This window comes from Triticum aestivum, chromosome 1D (genome assembly GCF_018294505.1).
Source record: "Triticum aestivum cultivar Chinese Spring chromosome 1D, IWGSC CS RefSeq v2.1, whole genome shotgun sequence".
Taxonomy (NCBI): domain Eukaryota; kingdom Viridiplantae; phylum Streptophyta; class Magnoliopsida; order Poales; family Poaceae; genus Triticum; species Triticum aestivum.
Genome location: NC_057796.1, coordinates 19,064,062 through 19,087,891, shown reverse-complemented (window position 1 = coordinate 19,087,891; position 23,830 = coordinate 19,064,062). Strand labels below are relative to the sequence as shown.

General features: G+C 46.2%; 1 pseudogene; it reads right to left on the bottom strand.

Annotated features, from left to right (window-relative positions):
• Positions 1–564: 564 nt before the first annotated feature.
• LOC123157146 (putative receptor-like protein kinase At3g47110) overlaps positions 565–23,830 on the bottom strand; it is a 36,309-nt pseudogene continuing 13,043 nt past the window's right edge.

Below are 23,830 nucleotides of genomic sequence, written 5' to 3'. Positions count from 1 at the left end.
ACCTAGCTACTTCATTGGAATAAGGGTAAATTGGGTTGATCTTACAAGGATTGCCTGTCGCTGATGCTGCTTTTGGGAACTGTTCCCTGAATGAATGAATGATACTGATGCCTTTCTAGTCTGTGATTTCAGTTTTTAGTTTTTACAACAATTTGCTTGTGCTGTCGAATATACGCATTAATTTTTAACTGGGCAGTATGTGATTTATTTTCCGCACACCTTTACAATATACCCTTTATTAATTAACAGTCTGACCGATGATTCTGCGACAAATTCATGTTGCCTGCAGCATACTGGATTGAGGATGTAATTTCTCCAAACTTTGGAAATTTTGAGAAACCATGTAATATGTTGACTACCGATATTGCCATTGTGCTATTGTACAACACCAGTATTTAACATTTTACAGTACATCTATTTGATAGTATGTCGCAAAGAAAATGGCTCCAATAACAAAAAAAGGAACTAACTCAAGTGACTTGTAATATTGTTGCAGGATGATATCATTCCAGCTCGATTGTCTCGAGTCGAGGCTCCTCTTTTGCTCCATGCTCCCCTGTATTTTCACCAGCAAACAGGAGGGTATGCGTCTCTGGTTGCATGCATCTCTACCGCTGCATCTCTTATTGACGTTCTCGAGGATTTGTTTTTGAGCAGGATATGCCAACACTGAAGACAGAAACCAAGCACTCCTTGATTATACTACTTTTGATGTCATCCGTCAGCTCTGTATGCTGCCAGATTGTTGGGTCAGCTATGTCCCAGGCTCTATATGGAAGGGCATCCTCGGCAAATTTCTGCAGATCTATTGAATCCCTGAATGTTTCGTCTGTTGGGCTCCTTCCGGTAAACATCTCGAGTAGCAATATGCCAAGAATATAAATATCACCGGGTGTTGAGACTGCGGAGCCTTCCCCATACTCTACAATTATGAAAAGTTTTATGGTTAGTATGCCAAATCTGTGTCAAAAGTATAAGATAAATGTTAGAAGGGTTTCAGTCACCTGGAGCAATATAGCCTATGGGACGTCTAATCCCCATTGAGCTATATGAAGCTTGCATCATCTTCCTTGTATTTTCTTCGAGGATCCTTGATATGCCAAAGTCTCCAAGTCGGGCCCTCATGTCTTCAGCATGAAGAATGTTGCTTGGCTTAATATCACAGTGGATTACACACGGTTGACAGAGGTCTTATACCTCCTCTTGGAGATCCCAGGTGAATTCATTCATACAGAAAGGTAGTGCTGGAATAAAAGTCAATGATTTTTTTTTGAAAACGGGGTTTGCCCCGGCCTCTGCATCAGATAGATGCATACAACCATATTATTGATAAGCAAAAGGTCCAACAAAAGTCTTGTAGTCTCAAACAATGGAACAGGTGCTCAACAAAGAGCACAAAAAACTAAAACGGGACAACCACAACCGGCAGGCAAAAAACAGATAGGAAACTAAACACCTATCCTATTACATGACCGCCATCTGAACCGGTTGAAGATAGCCCGTGCTACCATCTCCCATCGGATAGATCCAGTAACCAAATGCTCCCTGGCCTCCGTCGGAGTGAGTAGCGACTACATACGGATGAGTGTAGTGGCCCTGAAGACAACCTGCAAGAAATGAATATTTGTTGTTCTGTTAAAAACCAAATCGTTTCTGTAGTTCCAAATTGCCCATAGTAAAGCACATACTCCTACACGGATATGTCTCACTGTTACTACGTCTATCCCATCTAGCCACGTCTCAAATAACGTGTTAATGGAATTCGGAGGAGTTATATTAAAAGCTATGTGGACCGACCTCCACAAAATCTTTGCCAAAGGGCAATCAAAAAAGAGGTGTCTGATTGATTCATCATTATCACAAAAACTACATCTTTTAGAACCCGTCCAGTTTCGCTTCGCCAAATTTTCTTTAGTTAAGATGACCTGTTTGTGGACAAACCACATAAGCACTTTGATTTTTAAAGGCACTTTGACTTTCCAAACATGTTTCGAACTAGGAATAATGCTAGCGTTGATAGTATCTTACATGGATTTAACCGAAAACTCCCCATTCTTAGCTAGTTTCCAGCGTAGCTGATCTGGCTGTTGAGAAAGTTGGACATCCATCAATCTTCTCACAAGATGGAGTCAAGCTTCCCAACGGTTTCCCACTAGCGTCCTCCTGAATTGAATATTAAGAGGATTTGACTGTACTGTTGCAACGTAAGCGTCTCTTCGTTGAACAATATTATAGAGAGAAGGATATTGGATCGCAAGGGGTGTCTCCCCTAGCTATGTTTCCTCCGAGAATCTTGTGGAAGTACCATTTCCAACTACAAATTTTGTCCTATTGAAAAAGGCTGATTTCACTCGCATGAGTCCCTTCCAAAAAGGCGAGTCAGTCGTCTTACCGTCACCTGGGACAAAGTTTTGGATTGGAGGTACATATTATGAAGAATCGGTGCCCAAGTGGCATCCGTCTCTACAGATAACTTATACAACCACTTGCTGAGAAGACATCTGTTCTTCACCTCTAAATTTCCAATGCCTAGACCCCCTTGGTCTTTCGGCCTACAAAAGTCAATGATGACACAGGACATTTTTTCCAGACACATAAGGGGTTACGTCAGGGTGACTCTATGTCTCATGTGCTGTTCAACATTGTAGCGGATATGTTGGCAGTACTTATCGGTCGGGCTAAAGAGAGTGGCCAAGTAGGAGGACTCGTCCCCCACCTTGTAGAGGGGGTGTTTCCGTTCTAGAATACGCAGATGACACTATTATATTCATGGAACACGATCTTGCAAAAGCTAGGAATATGAAGCTTGTGTTATGCCTATTGGAGCAATTGTCTGGTCTAAAAATAAACTTCAACAAAAGCGGATTGTTCTGCTTTGGGAGAGCTAAAGAGGAACAAGATGAATACAGACAATTGTTCCGTTGTGAAATGGGATCCTTACCGTATAGCTACCTGGGGATCCCAATTCACCATAGGCGATTGACAAACAAGGAATGGAAATGTATCGAAGATAGATTTGAAAAAAGATTAAGCTGCTGAAAGGGCAAGCTAATGTCTTACGGAGGTCGGCTGGTTTTGATAAATTCGGTTTTGACGAGTCTGCCGATGTTTCTCCTATCTTTCTTTGAAGTACCAGTAGGGGTACGGAAAAGATTAGACTTCTATTGATCCCGGTTCTTTTGGCAAAGTGATGAGGCCAAGAAGAAATACAGATTGGCTAGATGGGATATTATCTGTAGACCGAAAGAACAGGGTAGGCTAGGGATCGAGAATTTAGAAGTAAAGAATAGATGTCTACTTAGCAAATGGCTATACACACTATCTGTTGAGACCGAGGGTATGTGAGTACAAATATTTCAGAATAAGTACCTACACTCTAAGACTTTAGCCCACGTAACCGCTAGACCAATAGACTCACCCTTTTGGAAGGGGTTAATGAAGACAAAGGTCACATTCTTCCAACGGGTGAAGTTCCTTGTTGGTAACGGTACCAACATGAGATTCTGGGAGGATACATGGCTAGGGGATATGTCTTTGGCTTTGCAATACCCTTTCCTATATAATATTGTGCAACGTGAGGAAGATTATGTCGCCACCGTATTAAATTCGGTATCGCTTAATATCAAATTTAGAAGATCCCTAGTAGGGGAACGTTGGAATGCTTTGTTGCACCTGGTCCGTAGGTTGATGGATGTTCAACTATCAGATCAGGTTGATACAATTCGCGGGAAGCTATCCTCGAGTGGAGTCTTCTCAGTGAAATCTATGTATTTGGAGTTAATTGATTCTGGGCCATTGTCGAGGTCATTGCACATTTGGAAGATTAAAGTTCCACTTTGAATCAAAATCTTTATGTGGTTCATTCACAAAGGTGTCATTCTGACAAAAAATAACCTGGTGAAAAGGAATTGGGTTGGTAATTCTAGGTGATGTTTCTGTCAGCACAATGAATCGATTAGACACCTCTTTCTCGATTGTCCAATTGCAAAATTGTTATGGCGATCAATTCATATAGCTTTTAACGTTCATCCACCCATGAGCATGAACACGTTATTTGGGACGTGGCTTAACGGAGTGGACATACACATAGCCAAACATATTTGGATAGGGATATGTGCATTATTTTGGGCTATATGGAATACTAGAAATGATTTGATTTTTAATGGAACAAACTTCACTATTTTTTGCAGGTTATCAACAAAGCTATAGCTTGGATCCGTATATGGTTGTTACTCACTCATGCGGACTTCAGGGAGCTTTTGGCTATTGGGTGCAACCCTTGGAAGACGGTAGCACGGGCTACCTTTAGCCGATTTGGATGGCGAGCTAATAATAGGCTAGGTGTGTAGATATGGTAATCTATTCTTTGTCGCAAGAGATGGCAATTTTATTTTTCTTTTCGACTTAAGCTCAGACTGTTAGCTTCTCTAGACCTTGTGACTTTGTTACGCTTTTATTTAATAATATGGCTGCATGCATCGATTGATGCAGAGGCTGGGGGTCATCCTCATTTCCAAAAAAAAAAGCAATTGAAGATTGATGAATTCCCTTCGGCCTTGTTTTTAGCTTCTCGGAAAGCACCCGAACATGAAGAATAAGTGAAAGTGACTACAAGATTGCTCCTGTTTAAGGAGGCCGTGGAGCATGGAGCCAACTAAAGTCCAGGTGCGCCACCGCACAGATTGATATTCCCAGCAACTGCTAAATAAGTAATGTTTCTGAAAACACCTTCATTTGGTACCTTGCCTTGCAAATTATTGAAGGACACATCCAATTGGGACAATGATGTCAAATTCTGTAGAAGTGACGGGATTGATCCTGACATGTTGTGTGCTAGGTAGAGTTCTTGTAGGTTTCTAATGCTACCAAGGTCGTCAGGAATATTACCCGAGAGCTTATTCTTGGTCAGGTTCAGTGTATCAAACCCCTTTATATTCGCCAATGATCGTGGTATGCTCTCCTCAAAGGAATTATCATCTAAAAATAACTCTTCCAACACTGTGCAATTCTGAATATTGTCGGGTATCTTGCCAGACAACTGATTTCCTGATAGAATCAGTTGGTTCAGATTTGCCAGACTACCAACTTCATTGGGAATGGTTCCAAAAGGGGAATTGTACGACAAATCCAAGTACCAAGAAAGTCCACACAACTTCAAAATCTCTCTTGGTATTGAACCGTTAAGTCTGTAGTTCATCGATAAATCAAGTACAAAAAGTTTTTTCAACTTCGATAGGGTTGCCGGAATTGGTCCCTCTAAGTTGCCATAAGGTGCATAAAGTCAAGTCAACTGCGAAAGATTTCCCAGCGATGGAGGTATGAGGCCAGACAAGCTATTATTGTCCAAGTGTAGCTCAATCATGTTCTCTAGCTTACCAATGCTATCTGGAATCACTCAGGATATGAAAGTATTCACGATCACGAGCCTATTGAGACCAACCAAATTGCTGATGTCTTCAGGAATAACCCCAGAGATCCTATTGTCATATAAGTACAACTCCTGGAGAGTTATTGAGAGGTTGACAATCGAACCTGGTAGCTGTCTTCTAAAATAGTTGCTGCCGAGTATCAATTGCTGCAGTTGGGTGCAATTTGCCAAAGATCACTACAAAAAAAAGACACATCCGTGACATTTTGGGCCGAACGAATTTTTTTTCTGTCATACTTATGACACTTCTATGACAATAATTATGACAAAACACGGTATCATCATAGATGTGGTGGGCTCCTACTTCTATAACAAAAAATCATGACAAAAAATGGGCTTTTCATCTTGGGCGGGCCAGAGACGCAGCTGCAGGACATTCTTCGGGTCGTCCATGACGGAAAAAACCGTGATAGAAGCGAGGGCGAGGAAAATATCGGGGTGTTCCCGGTTAGGGTGGGTGGTCGGGGCCGAGCGATGCGCGTTTCTCTCGTACACGTACGCGCGTGGGTGCGAGGCGTTGGGCTCTAACTGAACCCGAGCGAGGCGTTGGGCTCTAACTGAACCCGAGCGATTGCACTACAGGCTACGCGTTACTGAACCCGAGCTATCGATCAATGGCTGTTAACTGAACCCGATCGAGCGATTCCTTCGCTACTGCTGCTAACTGAAGCCGATCGATGCTGCCTCTGGATGAACAGTGAGCGTTGCTAGGGGGTTTGGATGAACAGTTCCCGATGGGGGTGGATGAACATGACCCCGTGGTGTTGCCTCTGGATGAACAGGACCCTGATCGATCGAGCCGGTTGGGGCTGGATGAACAGGACCCCGTGGAGGGCAGGATGAACAGTAGACGGTGGAGGGCTGGATGAATAGTAGCCCGTGGAGGGGTGGTTAAACAGGAGCCCGTGGAGAGGGCTGGTTGAACAGTAGCCGGTGGAGTAGCACAGTGGAGGCTGGATGAACAGGAGGCCGTGGATGAACAATCGCAGGTGGAGGCTGGAGGAGGTCGACGTTGGATGAACAGTAGCCCATGGGGGCTGGAGGGAGTCGACGGTGGAGATGAACAGTATCCCGTGGAGTCCCGTTTTGCGGTACACCACACCCCTCCCGATGAACAGGACCCCCGTTTCGACCGTAGCGCTCCAACACAAGTCTGTTTCCTCCGTTTTGCGGTACGCCACACCCCTCCCGATCAATAGGACCCCCGTTTCGACCGTAGGAGGTTCGTTTCCTCCTTTTGCGGTACGCCAGACCCCTCCCGATAAACAGGATCCCATTTCGAACGTGGCCGGTCGAACACAAGGCCGTTTCCTCCATTCTGCGGTACGCCAGGCCTCGTTTCCATTGGCTGTTCCGTCCAAGCCCTCCCGATAAACATGACGACGCATTCCGTTCCGACCCAGCCGGTTGGCTCCCCATGAACACGACGACGACGCTGTTTCTCCGTTCCGACCCAGCCATGTACATGAGCCCTGGCCGTACGTATGCGCGAGTAGGCGTTCGAGACCCTGCCCGTATGTACGTACGTGGCCGTATTTTCTTTCTTGCACACTGGCCGCTGTACGTACGTGTACATGCTACGTGCGCGCCTCTACTACGACACGTGCGCGCCTCCACATCGACCAGTATGTACGTACATGTTTGCGACCAGAATGACAACGCTACGTACGCTTCGACCAGGTGGGTCCCGACTGTCAGGCACTTCCTTGCCTGCGAAGATGTAGCTGGTGGGTCCCGGTAGTCAAGGGGGCGAATCGTTTTTTTTTTGCCCGGACGCACTTCCTTGCGTGCGAAGATGTAGCTGGTGGGTCCCAGCAGTCAGGGGGAAACATTTTTTTCGTGAAATACGATGGCCCGTTCGGTGGGTCCCCGCTGTCAGGTGGAGGAATAATTATTTTACGCGTAATAAGGAGGCACTTCCTTGCTGCGGCCGTGGACCCAGCTGTCAGCCTCTCCACGTACAGTCCACGTCTGATGGAAGCTTGACCACGTTGACCACGCCGCGCCGAGAGCACCAGGGAGGTGGACGACGGCGAGGCCTAGGAAGGGGACGACGCGGAGCCGGGGAAGACGCGGCAGTGGATGCCCACGCGTAGAGGAGTATGAGGGTTCACCGGTTCGTTGCGCTGTGAGGCTGCCGTCGCCGCAGAATAACAGGAGGTGTGGGTGATTAAAGGGATTGCCTGGCCAGCGGTGGGAGTAGTAGGGGGCCGTGAGGCCTCCGCCGCATCGTAGCCGGCCACGGGAGGCAGGAGCACGAGGTACGACCGGCGCTGGTTTGGGAAGCTGGAGCAACAAGACCAGAGGTTGAAGAAGCACTACGGTCGTTGGATGGACATCGTACGGTCACTGGAGCTAGAATCGTGCATATTGACTAAGTTGACAAAGCCCTCCGTCCCCATCAACTTAGTATGCCCACAAGTTAGCCTGTCACTATACTGGGTCCCAGCTAGCAGGGGTATTCATTTTTTTTGTGCGTAATAAGGAGGCAGTTCCTTGCGTGCGAAGATATAGTTGGTGGGTCCAAGCTGTCAGCGGCGTTAACGTTTTTTTCGCAAAATACAGAGGCCCTTTCGGTGGGTCCCAGATGTCAGGTGCAGGAATCATTATTTTGCGCGTAATAAGGAGGCATTTCCTTGCGTGCGGCCGTGGACCCAGCTGTCAGCCTCTCCACGTACAGTCCACTTCAAATGCATGTCGGTCGTTGACCACGTTGACCAGGCCGCGCCGAGAGCACTAGGGCGGTGGACGACGACGAGGCCTAGGAAGGGAACGACATGGAGGCAGGGAAGACTCGACAGTTGTTTCCCACGCGGAGGGGAGTATGACTGTACGAGGGATGGCTAGGCCAGCGATGGGAGTACGGTGGGGCGGTGAGGCCTGCGCGGCAGCACAGCCGACCGTGGGGAGGAGGGAGCAGGCAGTGCCGCCGGCGCTTGTTTGAGCGGCTGGAGCAGGAAGAGCATAGATTGAAGAAGCACGACAGCCGTTGGATGGACATCCAACAGTCACTGCTTGTGCGTCAACCTTTTTTTTAGGAAAGCCTCAAATCTACGGAAAACATCATACAGCCCATCTGCCATTATTTCTAATAATTTACAGCCCATTTGCTAATTCTTAAGGTTTTTTTTGGAGCCCATATTCTTTTTGTTAGCATTACAGCCCATATTGTGGCCACGGTTAAAAAATTATACGAAATTTTGCATATTTCGGTGCGGTCCGAACTGTTTTTAATCCCGAAATTTCGAGTCACATTCAAACTGATTTTAAAAATAAATGTATATCAATATAAAATCCAACAAATTGTCCACGCATAAAAATCAATGCAATTTAAAATCTCAAAATGAAAAAAAAAAGAAATTTGAAACTAATTGCCAGTTTGATGTGTTTTAAAAATGTACATCCCATTTCTCATTACTGATAGGCCATTTTCTCGGCTAGCCGAATGAAGCTCTCCTCGTCTTGAAAGATTTGCAGCCCAACAGGCCTGACAAAGCGACTTACTTAGCAAATTACAAAAAAGCTGGGCTGTGGCCGTGGACCCAGCTGTCAGCCTCCCCACGTATAGTACTCTTCCGATGGAAGTCGGTCGTTGACCACATTGACCACGCGGCGCCGAGAGCACCAAGGCGATGGACGACGGCGAGGCCTAGGAAGGGGATGACGCGGAGCCGGGAAAGATGGCGAGGCCTAGGAAGGGGAGGACATGGATGCCCACGCGGAGAGGAGTACGAGGGTTCACTGGTTGGGCTGCTGTGTGAGGCTGCCGTCGCCGCAGAATAACAGGGGGTGTGGGTGAGTGGAGGGATGGCCTGGCCAGCGGTGGGAGTAGTATGGGGGCGGTGAGGCCTCCGCGGCAGCACAGCCGGCCATGGGAGGCAGGAGCATGCGGCACGACCGGCGCTACTTAGGGCGGCTGGAGCAAGAAGACCAGAGCTTGAAGAAGCACTAAGGCCGTTGGATGGACATCGTACGGTCACTGGAGCTAGAATCGTTCATATTGACTAAGTTGACAAAGCCCTCCGTCCCCGTCTACTTAGTAGGCCCACAAGTCAGCCTCCCACAGTGGTGGGTCCCAGCTGGCAGGGGATATTCATTTTTTTTGTGCAATAAGGAGGCACTTCCTTGCGTGCGAAGATATAGTTGGTGGGTCCGACCTGTCAGCGGAGGGAACATTTTTTCACGCAACACAGAGGCCCTTCCGGCGGGTCCCAGATGTTAGGTGGAGGAATCATTATTTTGCGCATAATAAGGAGGCATTTCCTTGTGTGCGGCCGTGGACCCAGCTATCAGCCTCTCCACGTACAGTCCACTTCCGATGGATGTCGTTCGTTGACCACGTTGACCACGCCGCGCCGAGAGCACCAGGGTAGTGGACGACGGCGAGGCCTACGAAGGGAACGACACGGAGCCGGGGAAGACACGACAGTGGCTGCCCACGCGGTGGAGAGTACGAGGGTTGACTGGTTCGGCTGCCGTCGCCGGAAAATAACAGGAAGTGTGGGTGAGTAGAGTGATAGACAGGCCAGGGATGCGAGTATATGATGGGGCCGTGAGGCCTGCCCGGCAGCATAGCCGGCCACGGGAGGCGGGAGCAGGCGGTTCCGACGGCGCTGGTATGGGCGGCTGGGGCAGGAAGATCAGAGACTGAAGAAGCACGATTGCCGTTAGATTGACATCTAACGGTCTGACGCTGGTAGAGTCGATTGTTGACTAAGTTAATTTTTTGATAAACCTTGTGTACGCATGAACTTAGTAGGCCCACAAGTCAACCTCCAAATCTGTGGCAGACAACATAGAGCCCATGTGTTATTTTTTAATAATTTGCAGCCCATTTGCTAATTCCTTAAGTAATTTATTACAGCCCATTTTCTGCCCAGGACCACGGTCAAAAAGTTCAACCTTATTTTGCATATTTCGGTGGAGTCCGAACTTTTGTAATCCTGAAATGATAAACATTTTTTAAGAACTTATTGATTTGCCAAAAAAATCGTTTTGTTTTTGTAAGCAAATAAGACGTGGGACAATTGAGTTGGTTTAAGGGAAAACCAATGGTAAAAAAAATCAGCGCTGGGAGGGGAAACAACAACAAAAATAAGGATGTAAATATGAAAAGTGAATTTTATGTATTTTCAATATAATGATACGTGTATATGAACTAGTAAAACTATAGGTAGAGATTAGAAAACGGATGTAGGACATGCGTTTCAAGAGGAAAATAGAACTGGGCTGTGTGTTTGATTCAGTAAAAAAAGTGCCTGCGGATGTTGTAAGACAAAATATAACTAACGCTGGCGGGCCAGAGGCTAGTAGATACCTGCTGGATCTTTGTCCCGGTTGTCGTCATGGGCTGGGCCTGTTAAAAACAAAACCAAGCCTGGGCAGTCTACAGCCCACTTAAAACTTGCTCGACCTGAAAAAACAATATACGTGCTTAATAAACGAGAGAATTCTGGAAGTACAGACTGATAACTGGGATGCAGTAGGGATATTGTTTTTTCATCATGATAATAAGAGCATGCACTTTGTTTCGAAAAATTTGGAGAACTGGGAATTCGAACGGCAGGTGCTTATGCTACCCATCAAATAAAAATCAGGTGCCTGAAAATTCGTTTCGAAACAAATGATTCGGCTTTATATCCACGTCGACCCTCGGCATGATGGTTGGAAGCAAATGTCAAGTTCATACCAAAAGATCATTAACAACAATACCAACTTGCGGACGACAAGGTAGTACAAGTACCAATACCAAACTAACTTACAATCTTTTTACTCCTGGCCCTAGTGTTCGTCTGGTAGAAAATCTTGCAGAGGACCAGCTCCCCCTCCTTCTCTTGCTCCAGGTCCCCGAGGTGGTACTAGTGCATCACCCAGTTGGTCCTCTGCTGGTCGAAGTTCTTGTTGGTGTGCAGCACTAGAACCTTTTTGCTGCCCGTCTGCCGGCCGTTGACCATCACCGGCAAGGTATTGCCGGTGTTGTGCCACATCGCGTGCATGCCGCACTCCGACTGTATCTTGCGACGCGTCCACGTGCCCCTTTTGAACGCCTTGGAATTGCGCTGGAAGAAATGCTTGCTTAGGCCACTCAGTGTGATACCTGCAGTATTGTCGAATACAGGTTTTAGTGTACATAGTTGGCATTTTCATAATATCTGTGGCATGTTGCAGTCACTTGTTTCACTTTTTATTAACTGTCAAATTGTAATTGCTTCACCAGGTCTGCGTCTAAAAAGAAAAATAGAGCTATAAACAAAGGAATATGTTTGTGTAAGTAGACGGCCGATCGGTGTCTTACCTGGAAGTTTCTCGGGATGGGCGTAGCATATACCGTGCTCGCTGTCAATGGTTGGTATGAACAAATCGATGAGAGGGTGAGATCTCGCGCTATCAGCACTCACTTCGGCCTTAAGGTGCTCGATCAGCTCCTGATCCGTGAGATCGAACTTGATGCCAGCCGGCAGCACCGGCCAATCCTTCTTCGACTTGCATGGGTTAATTCCAGTTATATGGTGCTCAATATATGATCAATCGACTGTTTTAAGTGAATGATGAAAGATTTTGACATATAAGTGGTACTCCAAATCTGAAGTCCAGAATACCCGAACACGCCGCCGGGATTCTTGTGTCACCTCACGCGCAGCGTGTTGTCACGTCAATTCAATGTGTGGACATGATGAATAATTTGACCGACGTATACTATTACTGCTACTGTACTACTTACTAGTCGTATTTAGTGTCACATTTTAACCATGGGTTTAACTAACAAGTACGCACTTGAAGCCTAAGTGATATATATAGGGAAAATCCATCCTACCACCCGGTGGTAGTTACCCCACATATCTCATATACTATCATGTGCTACTATATATACTATTTTATTATTTTAAATATATTCATATAGTATATCTAAGATATTTCAAAACAAGTTACATGAAAAAATTGCATATAAGCCCATAGTTTTTGTTATATTTGTGAAATGCGTACATATTTGTACGTAAAAAAGAGCATACTCAAAATATGGTACATACTACCTAAAAATTAGTATATATATACTACCTAATCATTGTTATATACTACATACTACACGTACATACTCTCGGTTTCGATAGATACTACATACAACATACAAAACACAAGTGGTGGTAACTACCACTGCTTGTAGGAAACATTTGTTATATATATATATATATATATATATATATATATATATATATATATATACTGCACAACATCTCCATCATCATTATCATTACATCCTGCGCAGGTGAGTTAGGATGCACTTGATCCCAGAAAGGTATCTATCCTTCAAACCAGAGGAGTGCTTCAAACTAACAAATCTACATAATATCCAACAAAAGAGGGTCGTACTACAGCAGCAGAATACATCGATCAATCTACATATCAGTACGAATCAAGTTGTGCATATTTGCTGTTGGCATGAACCACATCGCCGCATGTCGGGTTTGCAAAAGCCATCCATCGCATGGAAGCTTGATGCTTTTCACACACTGAAGATTATCTCGCGACACGAAGCAGCCATAGCCATCAATGTCACGAATGCTCCAGGCATTGTACTGCATGTGGTTTGATGAAATGATTTGGTCAATTTGGTACGTGCAAATGAGCATCAAATGACCACCGTCAGCTGAACGAGCGATAAACCACCACCCATCGGCTGGTATGGTTCCAGATCCTGGAATCATGAAGGCCAGCGCAATTGCGTCTGCTGCAACAATTCAAATTGGAGACTAAAAGGACAAAAATAAACAATTATGTTCAGAGTATGTGTGGAATTAAGATTATTATAACAGTGACACATATCATAGACAGAGAATTGCAATGTCGTGGTCATAATCATACCCCAAATTAAAAAAATAAGCCAATGACTTTCATATTCTAGCAATATATCATGGTTCAAACATCATGTAACAATGAGAGGAAAACAGATATGACAGGGCCAACTCATATTCTACCATAGCTCTTACTACAGTTATCATATCAACTCTAAGCAATAACATGTGTTGTTATAAAAATCCTGGAAATGAGAGTAACATATAGCAATCATGAGGTTATACTCATAATATCTATTCTAACAATCATTAGATACCTATTGTTCTCATATCAACTCTAACAATAACATGTGTGGTCATAAAAATCTAGGAAATGAGAGGAACATATAGCAATGATGTGGTTATAGACATACTATATATTCTAAATTTGTAACAATGAACATGCAGTCGTATTCTTAAGGTAAAGATTAGATGAGATAGAACAATTACACGACGATAGATTCCACCAGTATAGGCAGCCAATCTGTGCGTCGACCGCATAAACGGTGCCATCATGCACTATAGCATCAGACAGAAGTGTTGGGTGAAGAGGATCGACGATGAGCCATAATCATGTATGGCGACCGGATTCCAGATAGACTAATCCCATGTTGAACATGGTAATGAGCTTGTAATCCATGTAGTCTTGTGATGGTGTGGGCACTTCACAGATTACAACCTTCAGCAAACAGAGGTCGAGCCAAAAGCTCGACGTGTCTCGTGCGTAGTAGGCAGGAGTGTCCGGCGGGCCGCGAGGCTCGATGGCGGCGGTATCCAAAGATGGAAGGATGATCTCTCGCTGGGTGTAGATATCCACGAGACGCCACGGGCTACCAGATTGGTGGATGAGGACGATCCAGTTGGCCTTCATGCCCGCCCAGTAGTGGCCGCACATGAAGGGCAGGTGGACGGGTAGTGGTAGCATGTCGAGGGCACCACGGCAATCTCCGTAGGATCATCAAGTCGGTGTCTGGGCCACCTGCGAGGATCGGGCATCAGCAAGCAGGGTGTCTTGAAAAGAGTCGGCCGGTTGCAGACGAGTAGACGGTACAAAGACACCGAGAATGCGGCCAGACGGACGGTGCTGAGTAGGTCCATACGATTACATATCTGCTCCAAGAGAACATCGGGGAGGGAATTCCAATCGCGACTCTGTGTGTCAGTCGGTTCTTCCATTGGGGTTTTCGGTGCCTGCGAGCCAGCGGGGAAGTGGATTCGGGCGGGCGAGCGAAGAAGCTTCTCCTCGTGTGGCCGAGCAGTGAGCGGGGGGATATGGTACGCGCGAGCTACCAAGGAAGATAGCGCGGGCAGGCGAGCAGTGAGCAGGGGGGAATGGTGTGCGGCCGACGATGGGGAAGAGAGGAGGAAGAAGAAGAGTGGAAGACGGGGAAGAAAGTGCATTAAATCTCAATTCAACTATTACTACCAGGATATACCGTCCTTCGGAGTGTAAATAGTTACACCGATGACATGTGTGTCTACCACAAGAGGGCCCATATGTCAGTTAATGGAGGACAGAAGTGTGCTCTACTGGCGAACATGATGGCAGTACTGGGTAAGGCTGATTTAGTAACACCAACACGCTGGTTCAACTTATTAATTAAGTGTCCCATCTGCTGCAGCGTGTATTGTCACTCCACTGCGAAGACTAGTTGAATAGTTATCTCTGACCCAGATGGGGAATAATGGATCGCGAAGACTTCCTTTCTACATTATCCCTATGCCTCTAAGCTCACTTCACTCATTTTGCTCCGTACGTAATCACTTGTTGAAATCTCTAGAAAGACAAATACTCCGTATTTGGGAATAGAGGGAGGATTTTACTCCGTATTTGGGAACAGAGGGAGGATTTTACTCCGTATTTGGGAACAGAGGGAGTATCACCATATGGAGGGAACAGAGGAAGCTTGAAATATGAACATGTCAATGGGAGGGAGTAAGCTCCACGCATGCATGCATGCATGCAACATGCAACACTCACACGTACACATGGACGCACGCAACACTCACGCACCCATGCGGCACACAGCACACGACGCAACACACACGCTCACGCTCAAGTGCTCAACCTACTCCCTACGTCCGTGAAAGACTGTACATGATACGTCTCCACCGTATCTATAATTTTTGATTGCTCCATGCTATATTATATTCTGTTTTGGACATTAATGGGCTTTATTTTACACTTTTATATTATTTTTGGGACTAACCTATTAACCGGAGGCCCATCCCAGAATTGTTGTTTTTTGCCTATTTCAGAGTTTTGCAGAAAAAGAATATCAAACGGAGTCCAAACGGAAAGAAACCTTCGGGAACGTGATTTTCGAAACGAACGTGATCCAGAGGACTTGGACCCTACGTCAAGAAATCAACCAGGAAGCCACGAGGTAGGGGGCGCGCCTACCCCCCCTGGGCGCGCCCTCCACCCTCGTGGGGCCCACGTTGCTCCACCGACGTACTTCTTCCTCCTATATATACCTACGTACCGCCAAACTACCAGATACGGAGCCAAAAACCTAATTCCACCGCCGCAACCTTCTGTACCCGTGCGATCCCATCTTGGGGCCTTTTCCGGAGCTCCGCCGGAGGGGGCATCGATCACGGAGGGCTTCTACATCAACACCATAGCCTCTCCGATGATGTGTGAGTAGTTTACCTCAGACCTTCGGGTCCATAGTTATTAGCTAGATGGCTTCTTCTCTCTTTTTCGATCTCAATACAATGTTCTCCCCCTCTCTCGTGGAGATCTATTCGATGTAATCTTCTTTTGCGGTGTGTTTGTTGAGACCGATGAATTGTGGGTTTATGATCAAGTTTATCTATGAACAATATTTGAATCTCCTCTGAATTCTTTTATGTATGATTGGTTATCTTTGCAAGTCCCTTCGAATTATCAGTTTGGTTTGGCCTACTAGATTGATCTTTCTTGCAATGGGAGAAGTGCTTAGCTTTGGGTTCAATCTTGCAGTGTCCTTTCCCAGTGACAGTAGGGGCAGCAAGGCACGTATAGTATTTTTGCCATCGAGGATAACAAGATGGGGTTTATATCATATTGCATGAGTTTATCCCTCTACATCATGTCATCTTGCTTAAAGCGTTACTCTGTTGTTATGAACTTAATACTCTAGATGCATGCTGGATAGCGGTCGATGTGTGGAGTAATAGTAGTAGATGCAGGCAGGAGTCGGTCTACTTGTCTCGGATGTGATGCCTATATACATGATCATACCTAGATATTCTCATAACTATGCTCAATTCTGTCAATTGCTCAACAGTAATTTGTTCACCCACCGTAATATTTATGCTGATGAGAGAAACCACTAGTGAAACCTATGGCCCCCGTGTCTATTTTCCATCATATTAATCTTCCAACAAGAAGCTATTTCCATTGCCTTTTATTTTGCTTTTATTTTACTTTGCATCTTTATCATAAAAATACCAAAAATATCATCTTATCATATCTATCAGATCTCACTCTCGTAAGTGACCGTGAAGGGATTGACAACCCCTTTATTGCGTTGGTTGCGAGGATTTATTTGTTTGTGTTGGTGCGAGGGACTCATGCGTGGCCTCCTACTGGATTGATACCTTGGCTCTCAAAAACCGAGGGAAATACTTACGCTACTTTGCTGCATCACCCTTTCCTCTTCAAGGGAAAACCAACACAGTGCTCAAGAGGTAGCAGTACATTTAGAGATTTGCACATTGACCAGGGCATAATTAACGCTCAAAAGTAGCAGACTTATGTGTGCATGCGACCATTGAGAGAAGAAGATTAAATGAAGGTCGTTGCATGCTGTAATTAAGGATAGACATGTAGCCTATACCTAGAGCACAAGTTGGTGCATTAGTCAATCAATATCGATTTAGATTAAAGGCTAAATGCATTGGAACTGTAGATGTACTACACTCTTTGTTTTTTAGCTTATTTCTTTGCTCTGCCAACTGACAGGTGGGACCCAGAAACCAGGTGACAATTTAACCAGTCAACAAAGTGCCACGTCGTCTATGTGGCCAGTCAGTAGGGTGCAATACGGTGCTCTACGATGAGCTAGTGATCGTATAATCACCGCAAAACTATATATAGTGACAGTAAAGAGCGTATTGTTACATACGTTGACCGCCAGTGTATTGTTCTCGTTTCAAATTAAGCCATATTAACCAAAAAGGACGCAGTATGGACTAGTACTAGTACTGCTTTGATGTGTCCCGTCAACTCGCCGAACGAGGAGAAGCTTGCTTACTACGCCTCTCCCTCGCCCACGCGCGTGGTGGTTCATAGGACGAGGAGAGGGTTTTGACTACAGCGCCCTCTCCCTCGCCCTCGCCCTCGCGGTGGACGTGCAACAGTTCAATCGGTGTCAGATTGCCAGAAGCATAATGTGTACTATAGTATCATCATTGTTGGACCTTCCGAAGAGCCGAAGAGCCAAGTGCAAGGTTCACACGAGTACGAACTGTTGAACCTCCCGATGAGGCAAAGAGCCAAGCGCAAGGTTTTATAGGAGTTGTCGTCCTAGTAGGAGCGTACTACAACTATAGCGAACGATGCTACTGTATGATGCCGCCACGTCACGTATAGCCAAAGTTGTGCCACCTTTTTTTCTCAAAGAGTGTGTTGGAGCCCATGCAACAACCACACAAGTTGCACGTACACATAACACATTTACTAGTAATAAATTCTAAAGGACAAATGCCAGTATGCCACACAAGTTCATCTCCAATTCATGTGATAAATTTGTGCACGACTAGTCTACATATATTCACAGCGCTACCGTTCACAATTTACCATACTCCACTTACACGTTATAGATGTGCTACATGTCCTCCTCCAGGTTCCAGTCCCAGGTGTTCTTCATGGATGGCACGATCCATAGCGGTGGGCAACGGGAATCATTGTCGCAGCTTTCTAGTCCGGTTCCACACGATGGAGACTCATCCAAGATGAAGCGGCATAAATCAGGGATAGCGTGTCCCAGCATGTCGTTCATCCGGCGGTGCGCACTGAAGACAACCATGCTTCATGAACGACATGCCTTCCATGTCGTGCACGGAAGGTGGCATCCGCTTCACAATGGGGTAGCTGTCCCCAATGAAAAGCGAGTACTCTCCAAGAGTGTTCCTCGGCACCCACGTGGCATCACGGGGCCCGAACTCGCGTCGTTCATCCGGTACACGCGACATCTCAAATCTGGACACATGGTGACGTGCATAGTCAAGGTCCATGCATAATAGTGTTGTGCTCAAATATGGCGGTCAGTAATACTGTGCAGCAAATAGTACTACTCCAGTATAGAGGAAGTAAAATAACTGGCTTATTATATATAGCCACTCTTGGCTACATGGATGAGATAGTAAGACATGGAAAAACAAAAATGGTGGTAGCTAGTGGGTTCAAGTCTTCAAGGGCCTAGCTAGCTATACGCGTCCTCCAAGGTAAAAAGTACTCCTACTAGTATGTAAGTAGAGTACTAATACAACAATGAAAGAGAAGGCGAGAGGGTTAAAAAATGGAATACCTGGGTAGATGGTGACGGTCCGATCGTGGTAGATTGTGTGACCATGTTGCACATCAGTGGTACCATGGGTAACGACTGCTAAGATAGTTGATCCCAATATGCCAAAGTCAGCAACAAGGTTCCAGGTTAGACCGCGGATGCAAATGCACATCCAGGATCGGCGATCTTATTTTGATCGCGGGATGACTGGTCCCTGCAAAATAATGGAGTACCGTTAGGGATGCAAATGATGGTTTGTGCATTCCGTTTGTAATCTCCCATACCGTAGGATGGCAACCAGATGAAACAAGTCCCCTGGCTTGTCACCGCGAAGATGCAGCCTAGATGGCGCACGGCGTCTTCGAACGTGTAGGGGTACAAATCTGCCGACGCCAACATGTGCCAGCCTCTGCCGTTACTGCCTCTTGCATTGATGGCAATCCTTATGTCGAACACCGCGATGAGACAGTAATCGTCGTAACCACGTTGCTTTGTCGGCGGGTCCGCAATTGCTATCTTCTTCAATCTCATGTAGGCATCATCATACGTATTCAAGCCCAACCAGTCCGGAAGGCCGATCCCAATGGTGGAGAAGGGGTCTACCGGAACGGCCGCACTGTTGTGGATGTTGTGCAAAATGATGGTGGTATCCGGCTGGAGGTATGCAAGCCAATCTTCGTTGGCACCGACCCAGACCTATATATAAGACGGTGGGCAGCGGAGAAATTACGGGACGGAAATGGAATAACTAAGTACTACATGATCAAACTCCATTACTGACCTGCTCATCGGACAAAATCCGACTACCTCTCAACATCGGCAACTCTAGCGGAGTCAACGTGCAACCATGGCCAGGGAGCGGTGGACTGTTCGAAGGATTGTCCCATAGAAGAACCTTCTCCTCGAGGACGCATGGAAGACCAACAAGCATGGCCTTTTCCCAAGCCATTTTAAGCACCGTCTTGAAAAAGTTGGTGCAGGAAGCACCGAGTCTTGCAGCGGTGAGGACGTCGGAGCGGCGTGCAATTTCTCCCAGAGGATCGTCGTCCAAGGTCTCCCAGCCCCGACGCGGAGGAGAACCTCCTGGCAAATCCATGGGAGCAGCGACCAAATGCCTTCTCTTCGGGGGGAGGGGAACTGGCGAGGAGGAGATAGGAGCGTAGTAACCGCAGGGCCTCGTCCCTTCCAACTGTAGCGAAGGTGTGAGGCTATTATTTACTACTAGTACTATCATTATGGGACATTATGGGATTGCATTATATTGTAAATAATAGCACTAGTAAGAAATTTTTGGCACTAGTTAGTAGTTTTTGGCGTGGATTAAGAAATTGTGGGTATGTTTTTGCTATTTTTTGTACACGCCAACTAGTGTCAAAAAACGTCTTACATTATGTGATGGAGGAGTACGTACTCGTACTGTAGCAGTACTAGTACTACTTTCTCAACTAGTAGTGCGATGTACTGTACTTCTAGTATAGTGCACCAGTTTTGAACTCTTGAATCTCAAGGCCAAGGAGCTACAGTTGGAAGTGGAGGGTACTACTGCTAGAACCATCGCTCTACTATCAATGCAGGGAAAGTATACCTGCGTAGTGGCCTAGTGGGTACTCTCGGTGCTCTATTCAGCCGCTCCTCTCACGTAGCTGGCCTACTCAGCCGCTCCTCTCACGCACACACTAGCAGCCTGTTTATCAGCGACGGTTACTGCAGGGGCAGAACATTTGAGTTATTTGATACAGCGAGACTAGGCTTTTCTCTTCCATTTGTGGAGGTGTAATGGATCTCGTCGAACTTTGTTAGTAGTTCCTTCTTTATGAATGAGATGAAGCAAAGCTTTTCCCTCCGTTTAAAAGAAACACGTCAAGAGGAATTTCTTTTATAGTAGAGCCGATAATGGAGTGAAGTCCATGTGTGCAACGCCACAAGCTACAGAGTAGTAGTAGAGCACTTTACGTACAGAGCCATATTGCATAGTTCCCAATGCCCTGCCAGGCTTTTTCGGCTCCTCGGGCTTAATTGGGAGGTGCTAGTTTAAATATGCTACTAGCTGATGAGGAAGATGCAAGCGAGGTGCGGCTAGGGCGAGCACGTGAGCCACGAGATGCTGGGAAGGAAAACCCGTTCATGTGGCTAGGCTATCCAGTGCATCCAGATTGTGGTGCCGCACGTCCGTTTGACTTCAAAACTCAAACTGCCCGTGTAAAATATTGGCTCACAACGAAGTTACTATTTAAAAAAAAGGCCGTCGTGCGTTCGGCCGGGATCGAACCCACAAAACGAGGTATACACTCCCGCGACCACTAGTAGTACTCGTTGGAGTACAACGCAACCTAGAATCGCCTTTTGTCGCTACTAGTACATTGTTCCTTACAAGAAACCCCTAATAATGCAAGAAACCACTAATAATGCCAAGAAACTACTACCACTTGCATACGTGGCAGACTTAAGATAAGACTACCTTATCAACCATTGTACATGCTCTTACCAACCAGCCCTGCCAAGAAACGACTACTCTACAAAGTGCCGTTATAGGCACGTTTCAACCCATGGCCCTGTTTGGATACATTTGTTGTCAATCTAACCCTGCCATCCAAACACCACTTTGGTTAGAGTTAGTTCAGGGTTAGAATCTAACCTCTGACTTAGAGTATCCAAACAGGGCCCATGTCACCCATTAAGTCAATGCCTTCTATTCGACCGGGCGTTATGACTTGTGGGACCTACATGTCAGTCTGCACAAAAATCCCCGAGTGACCTCCTACCTCCGTCCCGTCCACCTAGTCATCCTCGGCCATGGGACGCAGCTACCGCCACCGGCAGAAGGCGAGGTCAAAACCGCCGGCGGTGCGGAGCCCATCTTGCGGCAGCTCGGATGCCAGCTCCGTCCGGCGCTCGCGGCCGCTAGCTAGCCAAGATAGCTCCGTCCAGCTGCTTTTCTGCAAGGTTTGCTAGCTAGATTGGCACGGCGGCGCGGCGGCTTGCTCGCGCGCACCGCGCTAAGGCCAGCCATCAGGCTCGAGCGAAGGCCAGCGCGGCGGCTTGCTCGCTCGTGAGTCACGCTCGGGCCTGCCTGCCAACCCGTGCGGAGGCCAGCGCGGCGTCCGGCCCGTCCGGCAGAGCGGCGGCCAACTCGCTCACCACCTGCGCCACCGACAAACACGCATCAGTACTGTTTGAAGTAATGTTCAGGAAAAATAATGATTTGAGGGGGAATAACAGGATAGAAGGTCATATGTGGGTCCCTCGTGTCAACTGTTAAACAAAATGTGTTGGTTTAAGCTGCCTCATCAGCACGGACGTGTGGGCCAACCCTGTCATAAATGGGTTTAAACTAACCTAATCGGTAGGTAGTAGTTTTTGGCGTGGATTGAGAAATTTTGGGTATGTTTTTGCTATTTTTTGTGCAATAGATTCTTCCTAGGGCTGGTTGAAAGTGGTAGTTTTTTGTTAAATACTCTACATATTGTAAGTAGGAGTGAAAGTTAATCTTTGGAACTCAATAAGCAAGGCTAGATACATAGTGCATATGTGTACATGATTGAAAGTAAATATCAACCATGAGTGACTAATATCTTGATGGAAAACTCGAAACTATGGAATACTAGGGAAAAAAATTTGCATGGTTGGAAATACTAGCAATGTTCATGTGCGTTGCAACGAATCATAATTAGAATAATACTTATCCACAAACTTGATACAAAACACTCTAATGTTGATATACATATATCACTAGAGATATATTATGTTTCAATTAGAATATATTCCGTGGGCTGTTTTGGTGAGGTCAGGGAGGGATGTTGTTGGTTTTAAGATACTAATTATGGGTTTTTCTGCAAATTGGTAGACAAGTGGGATGTTTGTGAGAAAAGGAAACAACTTACCTCACAGTCGTTAGATGTAGATCTAATGGTCACAAACGACGGATGGCAGACACACCATCATCACCAACTTAGTCTTCTGTAGGAGTACTAGCAAGATCCGTGCATTGCACGGAACATCAAGATGCATTTTTTAATAAAAACACTCGTTGTGATTGACCCATGCGGGAGTAATGCCATGTGTAAAAACTAATGATATCTCGAGAAATAGGAGATAAGGTGAAGAGGAGTGGGGCGTGGTGGTGATTGGTGGTCGGACTGAGCGGAGGCATGGGGATTGACGACGCCGGCAGCGGCCACCAGGCCAGTTTGTTCCAGAGGCTTCCTTTCTTAATTGCTCAACAATGAGGTTGTTGGAGATAAGGATGAACGAGGGAAGGCCTTGTCTGCAAATGTGGAGAGGGGTGCGGGTATCTTTTAGTTTAATTTCCATCAGTCAGATATAGATCGGACGGTCTATATTGCAAGATGGCACGCGTACCATCATCACCAACTCGGTTTTTTATAAGAGAAGAAATATAAGTATGGAGATACAAACGTATTATCGATACTTGTTTCCGTAAACTAGCATCTACATTCTATTCAACGCCTCAGCATGTGAGGCCTTAGCACAATGACTTCTCGACTGTGTAAAACAAAGGTTTTCCCGTCGCCGATAAGGAGGGGGTGACGTCGGCGCGCTTTTTGGCTTGCTCTAGTCCTAGTAGTCATACTAGGTGGTCTAAGCACGTGTAGATTTATTCTTTTTCACGTCTCGTGTTCGCCGTACTGCCACGACAGTGTGCGTGTGTGATATGTCTAGAGACTGAGGCAATGATAACAGATTCTTTGTGTCTATGTGTGTGGAGGATAGAGAGAGACATGTACATGCGGCTTTGTATTGTGTAACGTGGAGACACATATACATAATTAGAGAGTGAGTGTGTGAGATACACATGCGGACATGGGGAGAGATGAGGATCCAGATTAATGGGTGTTTGTGCGTGTCTATGTGTGTTTGTGCGCGCGTTTGTGTGTGAGAGGGAGTGTGTGTATGTGGAGTAGAGAGACCACTAATGATGTAAACCTAGTATAAGGGAAGGGGGAATGGTGTGACATGTGTAGTAGCGGGATAGCATGGGTGCGGGCGGGAGGAGCAGACTATTTGGAAGAGACATTGATTGTGTGTGGGAGAGGGGTGTGAGAGCGAGAGAGAGA